This window comes from Sorex fumeus, unplaced genomic scaffold (assembly GCF_029834395.1).
Source record: "Sorex fumeus unplaced genomic scaffold, SorFum_2.1 ptg000122l, whole genome shotgun sequence".
In the NCBI taxonomy this organism is placed as follows: Eukaryota; Metazoa; Chordata; class Mammalia; order Eulipotyphla; family Soricidae; genus Sorex; species Sorex fumeus.
In genome coordinates, this window is record NW_026606179.1 from 33,878,623 (window position 1) to 33,901,200 (window position 22,578).

Consider the following 22,578-nt stretch of genomic DNA (forward strand, 5'->3'; position numbering starts at 1 on the left):
CACAATAAGTGTAAAAGGACCAAATTTGAATTTCGTTTAAAAGTAAAATATTAAAGCAATGCAAACATAAAACAAACATAAGCTATTTGCATCAGACAGACCTAAAATGAAAAGACACATAGAACTGGAGCGATAGTATAGTGGATAGGGCACTTGCCTTGCATGTGCCTCACCTGGGCTAAATACATGGCACTCCAAATGGTCTCATGAAATCTGCCAGAAATGATTCCTGGGTGTGGCCCCCAAACCAAAAATCACTGTCACTCTCACTGTTCTCCCATTGTTCATCAATTTACTTGAGCGGACCCAGTAACATTGTGAAACTTGTTACTGTATTTGGTATATCGAATACATTACGGGTAGCTTGCCAGACCAAAAATAAATTAATGAAAAAAATTAGCACTGTAGCACTGTCCTCCCGTTGTTCATTGGTTTGCTCGAGCAGGCAGCAGTAAAGTCTCCATTGTGGGATTGTTACTGTTTTGGGCATATCCAATACATCACGATTAGCTTGCCAGGCTTTGCCATGTGGGCGAGATACTTTCGGTATCTTGCCAGGCACTCCGAGAGGGGCGGAGGAATCGAACTGGGATCGGCCCGGTTGGCTGCGTGCAAGGCAAGCGCCCTACCCGCTGTGCTATCGCTCTAAAGGCACAAAAAGTTGGGATTAACGTATATAAAACAACATACTCAGCAAAAAACAAACCAAGTAAATTTATGTCAATATCTTCCTTTTCAATTAAAGATAATTTAAGACAATGAACATAAGTAGAGATGAAGTTAGTAATTCTTCAATAATGACAATAGGTAAATTGGTAAAAACCTAGTAAAAAAACCTCTAAAATTCTGAGTACTTAATTACATGACTTCAAAATATGTAAAGAAATAAAAAGCTAGAATCTTAGGGAAAATGAACACAATTCAGCACCATCATGACAAGTTTTGGCACACTTCATAAAAACCTCAAAATATATGGAATATTTGAATAACATAAATAATAAGTTTGATTTCATTAATATAAGTGCAGCTTCAAATTAGAAGTAATGCACACTAAATGACTTTCAGTAGATAGGTTTAAAAACCTTGTATTCCTTTCTTATTATTACTGTTACTAATATATTTTTAAAGGTCACATAATAAAATTATATCACCATATAATCATCAACTGATCACCAATAATAACTAACATGTGTTATCACTTAACAGACAATTCAAAAGCCTTATTTACATTTAAATAGGCTAGTTGTTACTGTTTCAAGCATTAAGTAACTAATTTATTAGCTCATTTTCCTTCTTTTCAACTCTGTGAGGTAGATATAATTATCGTTTCTAACTTACAAATAGAGAGAAAAAGGTACAAGGACAAAGTCATAGCTCTATTAAATTTGACTCCAACTCTCATGTTTCTTGAGCATCATATTATTATTCCACTCAATGTAACTATAATTTTAAATTTGTAACACGGAAAAATAACTGTGTATAATGATAAGTGTATAGGTCAGAGGAATAAAATTGAGAACCCAGAAATAAATCTTCACATTTATGTCAACTGATTATTATTAAAGATGCCAAGAAAACACACTGAAAAAACACCACTTTTTTAAGGTATTTAACAATTTAAAAAAATTTTTATTAGTGAAACACCATGAGGTACAGTTGTAGACTTACAAATTTCTGTGCTTGGGTTTCAATTATACAATGATCAAATACCCATTCCTTCACCAGTGCCCATTTTCCACCACCACGGTCCCAGTATCCCTCCCACCCCCTATCCCCCCAATCCCAACCTGCCTCTGTGGCAGGGCAAAAACACCATTTTTTAAAATAATTGGTTCAAAACAACTGATAGGCTACACTAAAACTAGTGAAAATTAATGAAATTGCAATACCTTCTTCAAATGATATGCCAAAAAAAAAAAACTGAAAACAGACCATAGGCATAAATGTAAATGCTATAGCCATATAACTCATAGAAGATAATTTAGGAATAACTCTTCATATAATCGGGTTTGGGGGGTTGAAAATTAGCTACACCACCAAAAACATAAGAACCACCACCAACAAAAAATGTTTTGATAAATTAGGTGTTATCAAAATTTTTAAAAACTCTGACTTAAGGATGTCATTAGGAAAATGAGAAGACAAGCCAGAGAATGTGAAGTATTTGTTGAAAATATGGTAAATAACTAGTATCAAGAACATATAAAGATGTTTTAACAACTTTATAAAAAGATAAATAATACAAAGGATCTAAATAGACATTTCTTCATAGAAGATATACAAACAGCCAGTGAACAGGTGAAAAGATGCTTACTTTTACTAGATGTCATGGAAAAACAAATCAAAACCATTATGAGAAATCGTGTCACATCTGCAAGCTTGGCTATAATCAAAAGAAAATTGGTAAGTGTTTACAGGATGTAGAAAAATTACATACTCATAGCAGGAATGTAAAATAGTGCAGTTTTGGGGAAAACATTCCCCTTGTTCCTTAAATGTTTAAACACAGAATTTCCATATGTCACAGAATTTTAACTTCCAGAAGAATTAAAGTAAATGTTTACATAAAACTTGTTTACAAGTAATATTTATTCAGAATATTCAAAAAGTGTAACAAGCCAAATGTCCATCCACTAATAAAAGAAAACATGGCTTCTGTTTCCATAGATATAATATCTCTATATATTATATAAACTCAATAGGATATTATTATGTAACAAAAAGCAATGAAATACTTAATCATATTGCAACATAAATGAAACTAAACAAACATTATTCTAATTTAAATAAGCCAACTTTAAATATCATGTAAATATCTAGAAGAGAAACTCTGCTTATTTGTGCCTATCAAGACAGATAGACAAGTACTGGTTGCCGAAGAATATGTTATATTTGTGGGAAAATGGGTGCAAAAATAGTTAAGAGTTTCTTTCCAAAGAATGAAATGTTGTAAGACTATTGATGATAGTGAATGGCATAATACAATTTATGAGTAAATTGTATGGTATGTAATTATTCCTCTATAAAATTTTATGTAAATACTAACTATAAAATGTAATGTAAATATTAACTAGCAAAGTTACAAAGTTACGGGATCGGACCACCATCTCCTTCATGCAAAATTCTACTTCACAGAGCGGGGAGAAAGGGCTGCAAAGTTTAAAAAGAGAACTCCCAGAATGACCACCAACTGGGAGCTCTTTGGCACTATTGCGGCAACATGGCAAGATGCCATTGTTGACAACATTGATGAGGAATATGATCGACTGGTTCAGCACCTCCATGATTGTGCGAGGAATGCCAAGAGAGAGATAGCCACAAAAAAATGCCTGTCTTCGAAAACTCTTGAGCTTATTCGCCAATGTGGTTTGGCGCATGCCTCAGGCAAGCACAAGCAAACGTCCGAGCTTGCAAAGCAGTGCAGAGGTGCGATCAAGGAAGACCTCAAAGAGAGAAGAGCAGAAGTGCTGGTAGATGTGGCAGAAGCCGGGAAAAGTATTCATAACCCCCATCTGTCCTTCACAAGGACAAGATCAAGATGACTGCCCTCCAACGTCCTGATGGATCTATCACATCTTCCAGAATGGCAATGGAGAAGATTATCAATGACTTCTACTCAAATCTCTTCGATAGCCATGTCCATTTGCTGACATACCAAATTCCACAGGAAGGATATGTCGTTCCCAATGTTCTCCCTTCCGAAATCCGACACGCCATTTCGTCAGTAAAGAAACAAACAGCACCCAGCCCAGACAAGATCAGACCTGAACACCTGAAAAACCTGCCGTCAGTACTCATCAAGACGCTGGCTCAGCTCTTCACACGCTACCTGTCTGAATGAAAGGTTCCGTCCCAATGGAAAACCAGCAGGACTGTACAAGAAGGAAGACATCCATGACATTGGCAACTATCGCCAGATCTGCCTATTGTCTGTCATCTACAAGTTGTTCACTCGTGTCATCCTGAATAGGATTGGCAAAATACTAGATGAAGGACAACCATGTGAGCAAGCCGGGTTCTGCAAAGGATTCAGCACCATCGACCATATCCACACGATAACCAAGCTCATTGAGGTTTCTTGGGAGTTCAAGATGCCACTCTAATGTTCATTGATTTAAAGAAGGCCTTTGATTCTGTTGAGACGGAAGCTGTCATTGAAGCCCTAGCCAATCAGGGCATTCAAGCTCAATACATCAAGAACCCACGCGGGTTCCGGGGCCGAGATCTCCAAGCCTACTCCGATTGGAGTTGAGCCTCCTCCACCCAGATCCTCCAAATTCCAGTAGGCGGGGGTCACACCCACCACCTGGCCCCCTGGCGCCGTGTAATCCCATCAGCAGCCAAGACTCAGAGACTATAAAATCCATCTCCTGGAACCGCGCGGCCGCATTTGCGGCCGCGCGACATCTTATCAGGACATCTATTTATGACATGTTATTATCTCATTCCTACTTTGGACAAACTTGCAGGCTATCGAATGTAGCCTGCCCACAGGGCAGAGTCTGGCAAACTCCCTGTGGCTTACCAAATATGCCAAATACCAGTAACAATGATGGGTCTCATTCTTCTAAAGAGCCTTGAATATAATCTCAGGGCTAGGATGAAAGAGATGTTACTGGGGCCTGCTCGAGGCAATCGACGAATAACAGGATGATGAAATGAAATGAAAAAATGAAAACATCAAGATCCTCCATGAGCTGTATTACAGATTCACTACCAGGATCTCACCATTCTACAAAGAAGTAATCATTGATATCAAGAGAGGGGCTCAGCAGGGTGATACCATTTCACAGAAACTCTTCAGTGCCACCCTCGAGAACATCATGTGATGACTGGAATGGAAAGGAATGGGAATGAAGATTGATGGTCGGCACCTCCGCTTTGCTGATGATATTGTTTTAATAACACCAAACATTAGCCAAGCAGCACAAATACTGGCCGACTTCGACCGTCAGTGTGGAAAGGTCGGTCTATAGCTGAATCTTACAAAGACAATGTTTATGAGAAACAGCCCCCATTCGTTCTCAATGGAATGACCATCTCTAAATGTAACAGCTATGTCTACCTAGGTCGGGAAGTCAACATGACAAATGACCTGGCATCCGAGCTGCGCAGGAGGAAGAGAGCGGCTTGGAACGCCTTCAAGAACGTCGAAGAAATAGCTAAGAGGACGAAGAACCTCCGGCTCTGGGCACATCTCTTTGATTCCACTATTCTTCCTGCATTAACATATGCCTTAGAGACCTGGGCCCTATGCAAACAGAATGAGAATGCTATTGGGGTCTCCCAAAGAGGAATTGAAAGAGCTATGCTTGGAATATCACGTTTCACTCAAATGAGAGAAAGAATCCGGAGTTCCGACCTCCATTGACGATCAAGAATCAGGGATGCTGTCTCGTTTGCCAAGGTGTCAAAAATCAGATGGGCTGGTCACGTAATGAGATTTAAAGACAATGGCTGGACTAGAGCTGTTACCGGCTGGATTCCACTGGATGTCAAAAGACCGTGTGGCTGCCCACCTACCAGATGGTCAGACTTTTTCATCAAGATCATGAACGATTGGTTTGAGGCTCTTCATGTTCCTAGAGCAAACAGACGCCATTGGGTTACACTAGCACGCCACAGGGACAAATGGAGATGTTACTGGCGCCCGCTCGAGCAAATAGACGATTAATGGGAAGTCAAGTGATCAAGTGATTTAATTATTTCTCTATAAAATGTTATGTAAATATTAACTAGCAAAGTTACATATGATATTAAAAACCACATTCTGATCAATGAATCAAGAATTAAATATCAATTGATATTGGAATATATTTAGAACTGAGTAATAAAAGATTTTATAGGATTAGTGAGATTAGATGAAGAGTTTTTAGATCAAAAGTTAACTTTAACACTGTTTTGAAAAAAAATTATTTCCTTATGTTTGTTGCAGCAGTAATTCACAATAGTCAAGATCTGGAAACAACACAAGTGCTCATGAACAGATATATAGATATAGATATATATACACATATATGAAACTTTATTAAATATATACATATATACACATGCATATATGTGTGAATATGTATATATAATATACATATACTATGTATTTATTGTATATACATTGTATATATGTGTGTATATGTATACATATATGAATATATATAATGGAATATATTTATTTATAAGGAAATATAAAATCATGCAATTTGCCACTACATGGATAGATCTAGAAAGTATCATGCTGAGTGAAGTTAGTGAGGAGAGGGAGAGATAAAGAATGATATTTCTTATATGTAAGATATGAAAGAAACATAATAAGAAAGCAACAGATGGCCAAATACAACTGAACTGAAAAGTTGGACTACAGAATTGAATTTTTCTGGGAAGTGAGGAAGAGGGGAGATATATTGGATAGGTCTCTAGGACACTGGTAGAAGGAAGCAGACATTCTGGTGTGGTGTTGGAACATTGTACGCATGAAAAGATCATTATCAGTATTGTAAATCATGGTAGCTCAATGAAAATGGGGAAAGCATTTTATATAGATTTTAATATACATTATTATATTAGAAAACACAAATCTGATATTGAATAAGTAGAACATTCAATCTAATCCAAAAATTGGATAGAAATAATAAAAGTAATAACAAGTATCAATGAAATGGAAAGTAGCCATACTGTATAGTGATCAGTATGTTCATTTCCATAAAGGACTAATAATTTACGTATTTTTGACATAACTTGTTAAAAGTTAAAAAGGTAGATATTTCAACAAATCTGAAATTCAAATAATGGTATAACAAGGACTAGAGAGCACCATTAGTAGTGATCCATGAGCAGAAAGCCAGGAGAAAGTCCCAAGCACTGCTGGGTGCCCTAAACTCTCCCCCCAAACCAATTGGAGTGATAACAAATCCTGACAAGATTATAAGAATAACAACATTGGGAATGTTTTATTCTACTACACTTGAAAACAAATACGAACATCTTTAAAGAAAAAACAAGTATAACTTAAAACTTTAACATGTAATTTGCTACAACATGGATGGAACTGGAAGATACTTCTAGTTAACAGAAGTAAACGAGAAGAAGAATAGACACAATTATATCCCTTAATATGAGGTATTACTATAACTGGATGAAAAACTGTGATGGCTTAAGGGGGGAGAGCTGATAACCCTTGGCCCCAGAGTATAGGGAGGGGAAGGAAAGAAATCCAGTGGAGAGGCAGGTAGGGTCTTTGCCGTGCATGCAGCAATCTGGATTTGATCCTTGGCAACCCTTGTAGTCCCTGGAGCACAACCAGGAGTAACCCATGAGCATTGCTGTGAGAAAGAAGAAAAGAAGGAAGGAAGGAAGGAAGGAAGGAAGGAAGGAAGGAAGGAAGGAAGGAAGGAAGGAGGGAGGGAGGGAGGGAGGGAGGGAGGGAGGGAGGGAAGGAAGGAAGGAAGGAAGGAAGGAAGGAAGGAAGGAAGGAAGGCAGGCAGGAAGGAAGGAAGGAAAGCAGGAAGGAAGAAAAGCAGGAAGGAAGGAAGGAAGGAAGGAAGGAAGGAAGGAAGGAAGGAAGGAAAGCAGGAAGGAAGGAAAGCAGGAAGGAAGGAAAGCAGGAAGGAAGGTAGGAAAGCAGGAAGGAAGGAAGGAAGGATAGAAAGATGGGAAGGAAAGCAACAGATGAGAAACAATGGTGGACAGGGATCAAGGGGAATCAAGTACATTGGTGGTATTAAGGAATGGTAGACCTAAATATCCAAACTACAAAACTGAAATCATGAGACCCAATTTTAACAACCAATTCTAAAAAGGTGCTTGTCATGATGTGGGCTGGTGGGTGGGTGAATAGGTGAGGGAACCTGGGAATATTGGTGGAGGAAAGTTGACACTGAGTGGGATTGTTGCTGAAACATTGCATGTCTAAAGCTCAACTATGAAAAACTTCATTAACCTCATCACTGTATCACTGTTCACTCTATCACTATTATCCTGTTGTTTGCCAATTTACTAGAGTGGGGACCAGTAACATCTTCATTCCTCCCAGCCCTAAGATTTTAGCAGCTTCTTTTTACTCATCTTTTTCCAATGATTGGAGGCTCTTTCAGGGTCAGGAGAATGAGACCTGTAGTCGTTACTGGTTTTGGCATATAGAATATGCCATGGGTAGCTTGCCAGGCTCTGCCCGTGTGGTCGGGATACTCTCGGTAGCTTGCTGGGCTCTCCGAGAGACATATATTTATATATTTCTCTCTATGATTTGTTGCCTACTGTCTGAACCCCATCAAATATGGTGTGGTAATAGGTAGGAAGTATTTTATAAGGTGTTGTGTGGATGCAAAGTAGCCTGGATCATGGCAGTGGTGGGTAGTGGAGGTCGGCTACTGGGGCTGGGTCCCTTGGGAAGAGGAAGGCTCCACTCTGGGGCTCCATGAGTGAAAAAAACCTGCATTCTTTAATAAAATAAAATTTTAAAAATTGACCCAAAATAAATAGAATATATAGTTATATAATCTTTGGGTTGGAGCGCTAGCACAGTGGATAAGGCGTTTGCCTTGCATGTGGCCAACCCAGGTTTGATTCCTCTATCCCTCTCGAAGAGTCTGGCAAGGTACTGAGAGTATCCCACCCGCATGCAGAGCCTGGCAATCTCCCCGTGCTGTATTCAATATGCCAAAAACAATAACAACAAGTCTCACAATGGCATCATTACTGGTGCCCGCTGGAGCAAATCAATGAGCAACGGCAGGACAGTGCTACAGTGCTACAGTTATATAATCTTTCACGATTATGATCACGATCATCCTGTTGTTTGTGGATTGCCTCGAGCAGGCCCCAGTAAGGTCTCCTTCGTCCTAGCCCTGAGATTTTAAAAAGTGCCATATTCAAGACCCTTTCAGGGTTGGGAGAATGAGACCCATCATTGTTACTGGTATTTGGCATATTGGGCATGCCACGGGGAGTTTGCCAGACTCTGCCGTGTGGGCAGGTTACATTCGGTAGCCTGCCAGGTTGTCCAAAGTAAGAATGAGATAAGATGTCGCACGTCTGCTTTTGTGGCCACGTGCTTCTGGGAGCTGGGTTTTATAGTCTCTGGGTCTTGGTTGTTGATGGGATTACACGGCGCCGGAGGGTCAGTTGGTGGGTGTGACCCCTGCCTACTGGAAGATGGAGGATCTGGGTGGAGGATGCTCAGACCTGATCCGAGCAGGCTTGGAGATCTCAGCCCTGGGCCCCGCATGCCTTTGTTCCTCGGCTGGTACCTTCATGCGTGTGGAGAGTGGTCTCAGCATGGTTGTGGCTGGTTCTGGAGGTCTTATAATCTTTAGGAACATCAAATTCATAGTTAAAAATAGTTCCTCTGCATGGTCAGAGAGTTAGTATAGTGAGCAGGTCACTTGCTTGCTATGGCCAACCCAGGTTGAATCCCTAATATGCTGTAGGGTCCCCCAAATACCACCAGAAGTGATTCTTGAGTACACAGCCAGGAGTAAGGCCTGAGAACTGCCGAGTTTGTAGAAATGCTACTTCTTAAGCACAAAATAGTTGGTTTGTATAGAAAAGTCAAAGTTATCTGCTGCCAAACTGAAACTTAAAAAGTTTGCTAATTCTGTCAGTTTAAAAAGCAATCACTATAAGTAATATCAATGTACTTTCTTTCAAGTTAGAGAAAAAGATAATATGATACAGAACAGCAGCCCAAAATATAAAACACATATGAGTAAGTCAGAAAGATGTGTCTCATTCTTGTAGAGAAAATTAAATGATAATGTTTAAAGTATTTTTTTTAAAAAAAAACAAACAACTACATGGTATGATAGACAAGATTAGTATAGTTTTTAAAAAGTGTCATTCTTCCCAATTGTTCTGTAGATGGGTTGTTGCTCCACTCAAAAACCCAATAGAAGTTGAATGTGACTTTCAGTGTAAATAAAATATTTCAGACAGAAAAGAAAAAAAAACAAAGAGGAAGCATTGCCATACCAGTTATTGACTTTTTTAAAAGCTCCAGCAATTAAGACCCTGTATTGGTATATGGAAAAGCAAGTAGATTGATGGATTAGAAGAGAGAATCCAGATACAGATTTACAACTGAATGCAAACTTATTTAATAAGTATTTAACAAGACACGTAGTATTCAAGATCTGCAAAGTTGTTCATTCACAAAAATATAAATTGTACCCTCCCTTACTCTCTATTTAAAAATAAGCACCACATGAATTAAGGCCATTTCAGAAAAACCAGCACTGCATGTGAAAGGCAACATCAGAAACATATGAATGAAAATGTCTTGAAGTTTTAGGTTAGGGAAATATTTGTTAAACAAGATTTTAAAGTAAAGTACAGATCACAAAAAATGGGTTGATAAATCTAGCATTTTGCTCTATAAAGTTAATGAAGAATATTTCTTAAATTGAAAGCAGAGATTAACCATGTGAGTGACTTACATGTGAATAAAAATTGTAAGGAAACTCTTAAAAACTGTTGAAATAAAAGACAAAAAAAATAGAAAAATCATCCAAGTTCTTGACTAGCCTTCTCAAAACCAGAATCCGGAACTGACAATTAATATAAGAAAGCATGCTGGCAATCACTAGAAACCAGGAAATTGCAAACTGTAGCCACGCTGATATTATTTTCCCTCTTAATGGATTAGTTAAAATTGTTCCTATTAAGTTAAAATTGATCTTATTAAGTTAGGTCCATTATGTTAAGTTTTAAGTTGTTCTATAGGGATATATGTGAATTCACCACTTTGAGAAACAACTTCTATTTCTTATTTAGAAATTTTTAAAAAATACAGCAAAATAAATTTTACTCTTAGGCTCACACTCTAGTTAATCTCATTTATGAGTAATTATTATGAGTGCAGTAACATTTGTTTTACCCAAAGCAAAACAAAATAAGAATCATAAGAAGCAAATATCTATAGATAGGATAATCAAGATAGAAAAATGGGTAGCTAGAATAAAAATTGAAAATTGTATTTTAATAGCTATAGTAATGATGTTGAGGACATAATGCTGAATGAATAAAGTCACAAATTAATATCTTTGTCTCATTGCCCAAACTGTATAAAACCTAATAGTGGTATGAAGAGAAGGCAAACTTACAAACTTTGGCAAAAAAGAGTATCAAATGCATTGTGATTCTCTTCCTTAGGTTTAGTGGTTAAATATAAGGTTATACATTTTATTCATTTTTTGTTATTTTAGTAATCCACTAGTCCTACTTTAAATTATCTAATATTAGGAAACTTTTAATATTTAAAAATATTGACTCTTGGATAGAAAATAAACACGGAGATAACCTTCTACAGTGGATCTCATTTGATGATGTAAAGTCAGTTCAAATGATGTAATTGTTGATGATGATAAACACCATATTAATAATGATTTACTCTGACACCCTGCACTAAGAAACCTGATACTGACATAACAACAGTAGTGAGTGTTTTAGCTGTCCAAAACTATCAATTAAGTAGAATCAGTGTTCTTTATGCTATTACATTACTTTCCATCTGCTATGTGCAATGGGTGAGAAGCACTTGAAGATACACCACAGCAAGCCACCCCTAAGTCAGAGGCAGTTCAGCTATCCCTTCCTGTTAATGGACCTACTACGTCTGATAAGATGTGGACTAAGAAGGTATGTGTGTCCTTAATATGATTTCTCTACTTGGAAATCCTTTCGTGATGTGTTTGTTTTTCAGAATCTGGCACTCCTGAGAAAGGGTGCCATGTGTATTTATTATCCATCTTGTAACTATAACAAAAGTCATTTAGGAAGGGGTTAACATGAATTGAATAAATGTCTAACAAGCTGGAGCGATAGCACAGCGGGTAGGGCGTTCGCCTTACAAGCGGCCAACATGGCCGACCCGAGTTCGATTCCTCCGCCCCTCTCGGAGAGCCCGGCAAGCTACCGAGAGTATTCGATATGCCAGACACAGTAACAACAAAGTCTCCAATGGAGACGTTACTGGGCCCGCTCGAGCAAATCGACGATCAATGGGAGGGCCTTTACCTTTACCTTTAAAGTAATGCATTAGGCAGTCACACAATCTCATTTAGTTCTCTTGTCAATTTAATAAGATGCATTCTCTTATTTACTCTATGTTGTTGATGATGAAATATAAACTTTCAAAAGCTAAGAAACACCCCAAGATTTAACAGCGCATAAGTAACTGAGCTGGGTTTGAGGTCAGATTCTGCTGATTCCAATCTATGACCTGGCCCTCAGCAGAGTCTTTCTCAGGATCTATAAAGTTCTCATCCATTACAATTTTCCTTATTTTAGAAGCCAGAAAACCAAGGTTCTAACACACAGGTAACAGCTAGATATGAAATCAACCCACAACATCAAGTTAGACTATGACAACATTGCAATAAAACCCAGGAACCCCTGTTCTACTGGATTCTTCCACTCTTATAACTGAAGGCAGGGAGCAGGCTTTATATTCAGGAGGTCCTATGCTTTCCATTTCATCAGACTTCTCCCCAGGAGAAAAGAGGTGCATTAGCAAAACACTGATGGCACCTTAGGTCCTGTGAAGATGCGTAGATTCCAGGTCTCTGCCCTCCAAAGGGGGGAGATGCCGGGGTTGTGGGGTGATGCAGGGGATGAATAGGAATATTAGGTCCTAATCCTCTGCAAGCTGAGCACCAGAGAAACTCAATGGGACTTTGCCAGAATTTTAGTGTCTTTCGAGAAGGCTTAGTGTCAGGCTTGATGGCAGTAAAGCAGGAAATGAGGACGAGGCATTAATAGCCTCTGTAAACAGCACCTTCCAGATCTTCAGTCACCAATTTGAGGGTGTTCACCACCCGGGTGGAAAAAAAAAAAGAAGAGGAAAAAGCCAAACAGGAAATGCAATGAAAGGAGATGAAAGCAGATCAATAAAGAGAGAAACATTTGAAGTCTTGCCTTTAAAAATAATGGGAACCCCCCTCGGCCAACCCCTCCAGAAAGTAATTTGGGGCATTACCGCAGGTCTGGCCCTCAGGTGTAATTGCCCCAGATTCCAGCCACAGGGAGGTTTAGAATTCCATGGCTTGTGTAAAGAATTCAGTCTGGGGACATAGATTTATTACCATCTTTTAAAGAGATGTTTTTAAAGAAGGATTAACCTAATGTTCGAAGACAATACCATGGGTTTTATTTCGGTTTTTTTTTTCTTCTTCTCAAATGAAAGGGAAGCAAAAGAAGTTAGGAGGAAGCCCAGAGTCAGTGGCCCATTCCAGGGCTCATTTGCGGGATGCATCTAGAGATAAATTTCTGGTCAGGATAGGCAGTGGTATTGATGGGGCGGGAATCACTGAGTCTTAAGAGCAAAAACAAACCTCCATTATCCACTATCTGCCTATAAGAGAAAATCCAACACATAGTCCTTTGAGAGCTCAGAACTGGTGACCCTGTCACCCCACATCAGGCTGGTCCAGATACAAAGTGGACCTTCGTGGGGTGCTGGAGCAGAGAAAAGGGGAGCAGTTCCCATCTCACACTGCCAAGTCTTCAGGCTTTCATTTTAAGACCCTCCGCCAAAAGCCATTTCCATGATCACATTTTCCTGCCTGCTTCGTAGACAAGAGAGCAGAGTATTGAAGATATCCTAGAAGGAAAGTGAAAAGACTGGGGTTTTAGGAGGAGATAAGGAGACTGAAACACAATTCAATTACGGGATGGAAAGATGCATTCTTTCGAGCTGAGGAAAGATGGACATTTCCAATCCCACCCAGAGATCACCCTGCCTCGAGACTCAGAGAAGCTCCCACAAGAGTGAGGCTTTGATGAAAATCCCAATCCCTTTTCCGAATCCCATTTTTCAAATTGAATAAGGCAAAAAATCACCCTTTCTGTTAACTTAAAAATGCCAGCTAAGTAAACATCTTTCTTTTCCAATGAACTCAGCAAAAGGACAAGATTCTATTCTTTTTGAGTCAGGATTTCATTACGATTTTCAGAAGCAGAGGCCTCTCTGGAAGTGCTTAAGGTGCTTGGCCCAAGGGCTGTTTGACCTGGGCTGTTTGACCTACTCAGACCTGGTGATTCAGAGCTTCCCCCACCAGGACTCCACTCGCCAGTGCTCTATGGGCTGTGTGGTGTTGGGAATCCAACTGGGGACCTTGAATATGCAAAGCCTAATCCATTCCTTTAAACTCTCTTCCTGTTCTTACATGATTTTTAAAAAATAACTCAACATAGTAAGTAGTCAGGACAAAAGAATCATTTCCTCCCTTCTGCCTTTTAGGTTTCAGACCAGCTCACTGACAGGGAGTAGGGATCCGTGCACAGGCTGAACCCGCCAAGCACTTTCACTTTATTCTTATATTATTTCGGGGTGGGGGGGGAGGTAGAATAAACATTTTACAGTGAATGCTTTATGACATCTAAATGAGGTCCTCATCTTCTCTTGCTCGACGCTGTGATTTACTGGTCTTAATTCTGTAACTAGTCCCTGAAAGCCTTCCCCTCTGTTGGAATCTCAGAGTTTGTTCACATTCTTCCACTGTAGGTCCAGTCTCTGTGATCACCAGGTCACAGCGAGAGCACCAACTGCCACCATAAACCTTGGGAGGCCCTGTCTTCCCTCAGGGGCAGCCTTCAGAGATGCCTGCTTCTATGGGAGCCAGAAGTCACCTCTGCACCTCCACCAACACCCACCTCAATATCCTTGAGTGTTGGTTGTTAATTTGGGAGCACATTTCAGGACTGGAACAGCTGCCTAGTCTTCAGGCCCAGATGTTTGTGGATCAATGGTCTGGTATCCCTGAATATCTAAATTCTGGAAAGTTCCTTTAGTCTGTTTGCCTTTGCAGCAAAGTTTCAGGACGAGTCAGTCTTGTGTGTCTTGATTGCAAGGTTTTCCCAGTTCCATTGGTGGCTGTAATGAATCATCTATCTCAATATGAAAAGAAAAAATTAGCCATTATATTTTTCTCTTTACAGAGATTCAATTGCTTTCTGCAGGCTTCTGAGATGAAAAGTTTTAATAACCACCCCAGAACTCCTGTCACCACACCCTCCAGCTCAAGGAGTCGTAGATGAAAATAGTGTCATGCTGAGATATAAATCTGAGGTGCAAGTCTTACCCTTAAAGTCCAAATCAATTCTTTGAACACAATGTGTACATTCTTCTCTGCAGCTTCCCTGCAATCTGTAGCAAAACTCCACTACTCAAACACTGTGATGGGCTTTTTGCATCAACATAAGAATCCTGTCCCCCTCCGGATCAAAGCCTCAGTCCCTGGAGGTCTGGTGTGACATTTTTGTAAGAAGACCCCTTCTTTGTCAGTCTGCAATTTAAGCAATGCTGAGAGTTGTCATGTTCAGAACCTAAGCAATGTAAAGTTTTCAGGAAGGATTGTTCCAACTTGTGGGAGTGGAGAAGGCTGAGGTTTAATCACAGGAAATTTCACATGCGAGGCATTCAGCAAATTCATCCGGCTCTTCCTTCTGAAAATCCTCTTTTTCATGCCAGGTGCAAAAATGGCTTTAACACTCAGAGGCAAAGTATCTCTTATCCCATAAAACACTGCCCTGGGTAAACATGAAGAGGTTTACTAGAGAGAGTGTAAACTTCCCAGTGAGATTAGATAATGGCCCTTCAGCAGGTGCATCCAGGCCTTTGAAAGGGAATCTGTGTGCGTGGGTTCATTTTTTAAAATATAAATTTCAATTTGGGAGCTACACCTGGCCATGCTGTTGTGCTACTCCTGGCTCTGTGCTCAGGGGATGTTCCAAGCAGTGCTTGGAGGACTGTATAGTATTAGTGATCAAACTCAATCCTCTCATATACAAAAACATTCACCCAGTCTCTGAGCTAACTCTCAGGCCTGTGAAAGTTGCTTTAAACATCAACCAAGCAAGCCCTCTGATCCAGTTAGAAAAAAGATTGAAAGAGTCAGAAGATTAAATCTAAATGTGGAATTTCATTGGGTCCTGAGACACAGTATAAACCTAAGACCAACTTGAACAGTGAATGTCTTAGAGCATGATGGACAGGTAACATGTAGCAGAAAGTGCAACCAATAGGCAATAGAAGAAAACACCTTTTGTAATACACATATAGATATGATTTACAAGTTCTCAGAGTTTTTTATTTTTTCATTTGGTTTTGCAGGGGCGGGGTGCCATCAGGGCTACTACTGAGCCCAGGGATCATAGCTGGTGGGGCTAGAGGGACCATATAATGTACCACTATAAGGTACTGGACATGTGCAAAGCAAAATCTCTACCCACCGTACTGTTGCTGTGGCCACAACACATTCTCAGACTCTTGAAAGTAGAAGAGATATTGCTCAGTTGCAAAGGCTGGACTCAGTATCACTAAAGGACTCTTGATTTGGCAGACAAAGCAAGAAGTACAGACTCATTGGGTGTTGCTGGTATTTCTACGACCTGAGCATACTTATGTACACATCATGTGACCTATATCCAATTGCCTCTTCACTTATAGAATGGCAGCTAGAACCTCTAATTCATCGAAAACATCATCTTTCCTTCCAAGCACTTGTCAGTTCAATCAGGCCTTCCTCATCAACATCACATAGCATTGAGAGCTCCTGCCAATTGTCATTGCCATTTCAGGGGATGTGAGGAGACAGAGAGCTGGGTCTGTGTGAACAATGTGGTTACATGAGGCGGGGCAAAGGGAAAGCGCATAAGTTCCTTTGAGTTTTCCACTCCTCAGTTCACAGAAAATTTTCTCTCTAATTTAGTAACTACTGCCCTTGCTATAGTTTATATATGAGCAGTGTTATAAGTTGGAGAAAAGTGTGTGTCTAAAAATAAAGATACACTGGGGGTATGGTGCAGCCAGCAGGTCAATCTGTACCCGTGAGACTAGTGCATCAGCAGCCTGATGGAGCCTTCAGACTTCCAGACACCCAAAATTGCTGCTATGCCTTTGGCCAGACCCCAAAAACTTGGGGCAAAGTTTACCAAGAAAGCAAATGGCCAAAAGTTAGGTATGTGGGAGACATACCAACAAACCATCTCTGGCTCACCTATATCATTTGAGGCATGGCCTCTCTGGTTCCTGATTGAACTGCTTATCGGCCATGATCCCAGAGACTCAGAAACAAATCTCGAAACCCAATGGCTTTTGGCAGAAATGCGTCTGGTCCCTGCAGTAGGTTACTGGTGCTGGGGAACCCAGGCAGGAATAGGTTTTGTGCCTTGGCCTGTTACCCTTGGTGGCCCAGTGGCCGCCAACCTCCAGAGGCCACTGGACAGTCAGATTTGGGGCCTCAGTGATGACACACATGGGCCTCATAGGATGGTGGTGGATCTGACCCTTTCCTCCCCATCCCAATGAGACCCCAAGTCATCGCCCACAAATGGCCTCTCTGGCTCCTTATCAAGCTGCTTAACGGCTATGATCCCAGAGACTCAGAAACAAATCTCGAAACCCAGCAGCTTTTGGCAGAAATGCATCTGGTCCCTGCAATAGGTTGCTGTTGCCTGGCCACCCCAGGGGGGAAAGAGTGCTGTCCCTCTGCCTGCTCCCCCTTGGCAGCTTGGTGGTTGCCACTGGCCAGAGGCCATTTGACAGTCAGATTTGGGGCCACAGTGAAGAGACACTTGAGGCCTCACAGGATGGGGGGTTGGAGCTGGCCCTTTCCTCCCCACACCAATGAGACCCCAAGTCACTGCCCACGAACAGCCTCTCTGGTTCCTGATCAAGACGCTTAATGGTCATGATCCCAGAGACTCAGAAACAAATCTTGGAACCCAGCAGCTTTTGGCAGTAGGTTACCGGCAATGGGCCACCCCAGGTGGTGGGAATAGGTTTCGTGCCTTGGCCTGTTTCCCCTGGCGGCCCGGTGGCTGCCATCTTCCAGAGGCCATTGGACAGTCAGGTTTGGGCCCACAGTGACGAGACACATGGGGCCTCACGGGATGGGGGTGGAGCTGGCCCTTTCCTCCCCGTCCCAATGAGACCCCAGGTCGCCGCCCACGAATGGCCTCTCTGACTCCTGATCAATCTGCTTAATGGCCATGATCTCAGAGACTCAGGGACAAATCTCAGAACCCAGCAGGTTTTAGCAAGAAATCCCTCCAGATTTAATTGTTAAAATTTCAGAATTTCAAAATCATGTGGCCACTACTGCAGCCATGCAACATCATATGTTATTCATAACCAGTAATAGAAAACAAGTTGTCTACTGTTGCCTTTTCGGCAGATCTGAGTTTTGGGGTAAAATCCCAAATAATAATGGTAGGTGTGGTGTCAAAATATTGGAATGTAATCAAAGTAGAGAGAGAGAGAGAGAGAGTAATTTGGAGGTCATCTGCCCCACAGGTAGGGGGAGGGTGTGGGATGGGGCATACTGGGGTTTTTGGTGGTAGAGAATGGGCACTGGTAAAGGTACGGGTGTTTCATTGTATGACTGAGATCTCAACCTGAAAGCTTTGAAACTGCTCTCATGGTGATTCAATAAATAAAATTATAAAAAATGGAAAAAATTAAGTAAGGTGGAGGACATGCACAATTCAATCAGCTAATTGGTGGCTGAATAAATAGCAGCACTTCTACATTAAAAAAATAAAGGTACAGTAATGAGAGGAGGAAACTGAGGTCATTTTTTGGCACAGTAAAAATCAAGATTCTACAGGATTATGACTTATCTGTTAGAATTCTACTTAGAAATGTTAATCCTATTAGAGTTTTATTTGTTCTTTCACATGAAAATACTTGAAGATGTAATTAGTGCATGGATCATTCAAAATAGAAATAAAGTCTTTTTTAAGGCATCCCACCTGCACCGTTTCCACCTGCACTGTTCTCAGATGGAGCAAGGGGCAAAGACCATGTGAGTCAGTTGCATGTCCTTCATAGCACTGATGCTCTGGGGGCATTGAGGGGTTTGATGGGCATTCAAAGTCCAAAGAATGTGTGGGGAGGGGAAACACGGTGTGTTGATTTCTGTAAGTACTGCATTTCTTGTCTCATATGACCCTGTCAATACCACCTCTGAATCAGCTACAAGTTTTCTGCAGCTCAGTTCAAAATAAAAATGGAACACCCTCCTTCACAAAGGTCCAAGCATGGGACCTTGGTGACTGCAAAAGTTGCATGTCCATAAATGGGTAGTGTTATCCTCAGTGAATCTGTAGAGGAAGGTCCAGAGAGGCAACATGATTGTGATAACTAGTGATAACTTCAAACCATAGTCATACCTGGCATAATGAGGCCCTGCAGTGTGTCTGTAATCTGGAAGGGTTTAGCCCTTGAGATTCTTTCAAGGACATCATTGCTCTGGACAATAAGGGTAGATCATTGTGCAGTAACATCTGGATGGTACAGAGAGAAAGGAACCTATCCTGGAGCATGTTTCAGATCATCTGCACATTATGGTTATTCACCAAAAAAAGCTACAATCCTTTGTATTTTTTTGTGGTGTCAGGAATAAACCCAATGTTTCATGCATATAAGGTATGCCCTTTACCATTGAACCATATGCCCAGCTCCAAATAACAAATCTTATCTTGCTTCATAAGATGCAATTTCATAGATGTACTGAGTTTACTTATAGTAAGTATGTCTAGTCAAAATAGGAGAACTACTTAAAATTATAATTAAAATCGATACATATCTAGTTGAAAAACTATCCAGTCCCTAAAACGCTTCCACAGGAGAAGGCCACATACTTTGGCACAAAATCTCCCTGGACCTTCCAAGATGTTGCATTAAAAAAAAAAATCTCTGCACAAGAGAGTGTAATTTTTTCCACAATATCCTATCAAATAAAAGTGTGCCATTATGCATTCAGTAATCTTCAGCTCCAGACAGGCTGGGCATCAGTTGCTCTGGTGTTGTAAGCTGAGACTCAAGGAAACATTTATTTATTTAAAATATGTTTGCCCATAAGTTAGACAAACAGCAATATTTCATTTCACTGTGTTTTAAGACAGCCTCGTAGACAGAAATCCTGCAGACCAAGCCTATGATCGTACTTACATCTGTAGACAGATTTAATTATTTTTTTCTTTGAAATCAGATATCCACTGAAAATTTTACATATGAGCCTTGTTCCCTTGGCGGTGGGTTGCAGACACTGACTATGGAAAACTGGCCCTTTTGCATTATATTTATAATTGTCTTTTTAAATTTGCCCAGGAGCATGCCACTTGCTGATGGCAGATACAGGAGTGAGACCTAGCAGCAGAGAGAGCCTTGAGCAGTTTTACTGTGACACAAGCAGAGCAGATGCAGGAGGCCAAGAGGTGATGTAGACACAAAGGAGAGCAAGATAGCATGAATTCCTCCCTTTGAGCTGTCCCTTCAGGTCTGTGTTGGTCCCACTTGCAAAAAGCTCCAAACGAAGGACCCACTTTGGTTGGGAGATGTGTGCCGAAAGCAGATTATAGACCGAACACGATGGCTATTCAATACATCTATTGCGAATCACAACATCCAAAAGGAGAGAGAGAACAAAAGGGAATGCCCTGCCACAGAGGAGGGGTGGGGTGGGGAGGGGGATGGGATGGGGGTGGTGGGAGGGATACTGGGATCATTGGTGGTGGAGAATGGGCACTGGTGGAGGGATGGGTACTCGATCATTGTGAAACACAAACACAAAGTTTGTAAGTATGTAACTGTACCTCACGGTGATTTACTAATAAAAAAAAATCTCCAAACCAGGACCTTTCACAATATCACCATTGACAGACATTAACATTTCTTCTTTAGAACCAACCTATATCTTGTAATGCCTTTTTTACCCCGACATCTTCCTTTATTTTTTTAAAATTTTTTCTTTTGTAAATTACTTTGCTCTTCTCACTGAGAATGAACTAGACCAGTGGTCAAACCCAGGGCCTCATATACGCAGGGTACATACTCTATCTTGAAAATGATCACCCCCACCCACCAGCATCAACATCATCTGGGTACCATAAACCAGAGAGTTGGAGTGGAGCTGAGATATTGAGGTTGGGCAACTCTCCAGTTAATCCGGATGTAGGCTAAAGTTTGGGAAGCACTGCACTAGAGGATGGCCCTCTAGGCTGGGAAGAATCCTCAGGAGAGGTCATGAAATTCTGGGCTATCTTATTGCCTTCATTAGGAGGGACCCTTCAAAGAGGTTTTGGTTCACCAGTAAGGAAAGATCCTGTTTTCCCACATTCTTTTCCAAGTTCTATGAAAGCAGGTATGTCCAAAATGTAAAATCAAGACCTCTGACAGGTTTCTATGACATGCATACATCAAAAGTCTGAGATTTTAATGCCTCACTTCATCCAGATATCCTAGGGAATACCTGAAAATAGCCTAGTGCCATCCTTCTTCACATTCACATGCTACCATTTGTGCTGGCATAGAAACATGGTTTTTGATTTCTTTAATTCAGTGGGCTCTGGTCACATTCAGAAATGCTTGGGCACTACTCCTGGTTCTGTGCTCAGGAGTGACCTCTGGCTGTGCTTAAGGGAACATAATGCGGTGCCAGGGATCAAACTGGTATCTGTCACATGCAAGACAAGAGTCTTACCTCCTGCACCTATGCCCCACACCCTCAGGACCATGTGTTTTTTTAAACTCTTCAGATATTTTGAATGTACATTCAAGATTTAGGACAATTAGTACAGCTGTATGCTATCCTCGTATATATTTATTCCTTTTATTAGTAGATAATGTTAACTCACTCGTGTGGTATAAAGACTTGGGTTCTAATCCTAGCTGAATGCCCATGGAAAAGTTTCTTTCCCTGCTCTGGGCCTCAGTTTTTTCTGTTTGCACACAAAGGATCCCGATGTGGTACTTTTGGCTTTGCTCTGGGCCTCAGTTTCCCTGTTGGCACACAAAGAATCTTATCATGATATTCTTGGCTTCTGTGCATACATTTGTACCTGCTTCTGCAGTAATCTAGAGCAGTATTTATCACCAGGGGCAACATGATCCCCAGGATAATTCTAAGCAAGAGCAGAGGGTCAGAAATAAAAGTTAAGAAACTCTAGTCTAGAGGCGTCACAGAATAAAGTCATGGTAGAAGTTGGTGTTGGCCATTCCTGAGGACAGGGAGCCCAGGGGTAAAGATGGCTTAGTCTTCACATTGCTGTTGGCTTCTGCTAAGTCTACATGACACCAAACATGTGGGTGAAGCAGGAATGATTTAAACATCGCCAGCCTCTCTCCTTCACCCAGATGTTTGGCATCAAGAATATTGATGAATTGTTTGCTGAGACCTAGGTGGTCCCAAAACCCCATCCCTGCAGGGCAGCTTGGGGACTCTCAATCATTACCAGCCCATCAGGCCTCTGATCTCGAAGATGGCCCCCTGCCTAGACTTACCTCACTGAATCCACTCAGCCAGGGGCTCATTCCAGAAGCCCCTTGAGGGAGAGACCATCTGATGTTTTGCTAAACCTCTATTAGGCTCATTTCAACACTGCCTTAACAAACGTCCAACATACAGTTAATGAGTCACCAAATGGACAAGTGTCATTTTAAAGAAAAGGATAAATGAAGAGTCACTGATAACATTGGTGATAGTGATGAAGGAAACTAATGTTTCCTGAAGACATGGGTGTTCTGTAAATGTTCACACCTCTTTCAGTTCTCCCCAAGTGCTGTGTGAGATGAGCATTGGGATC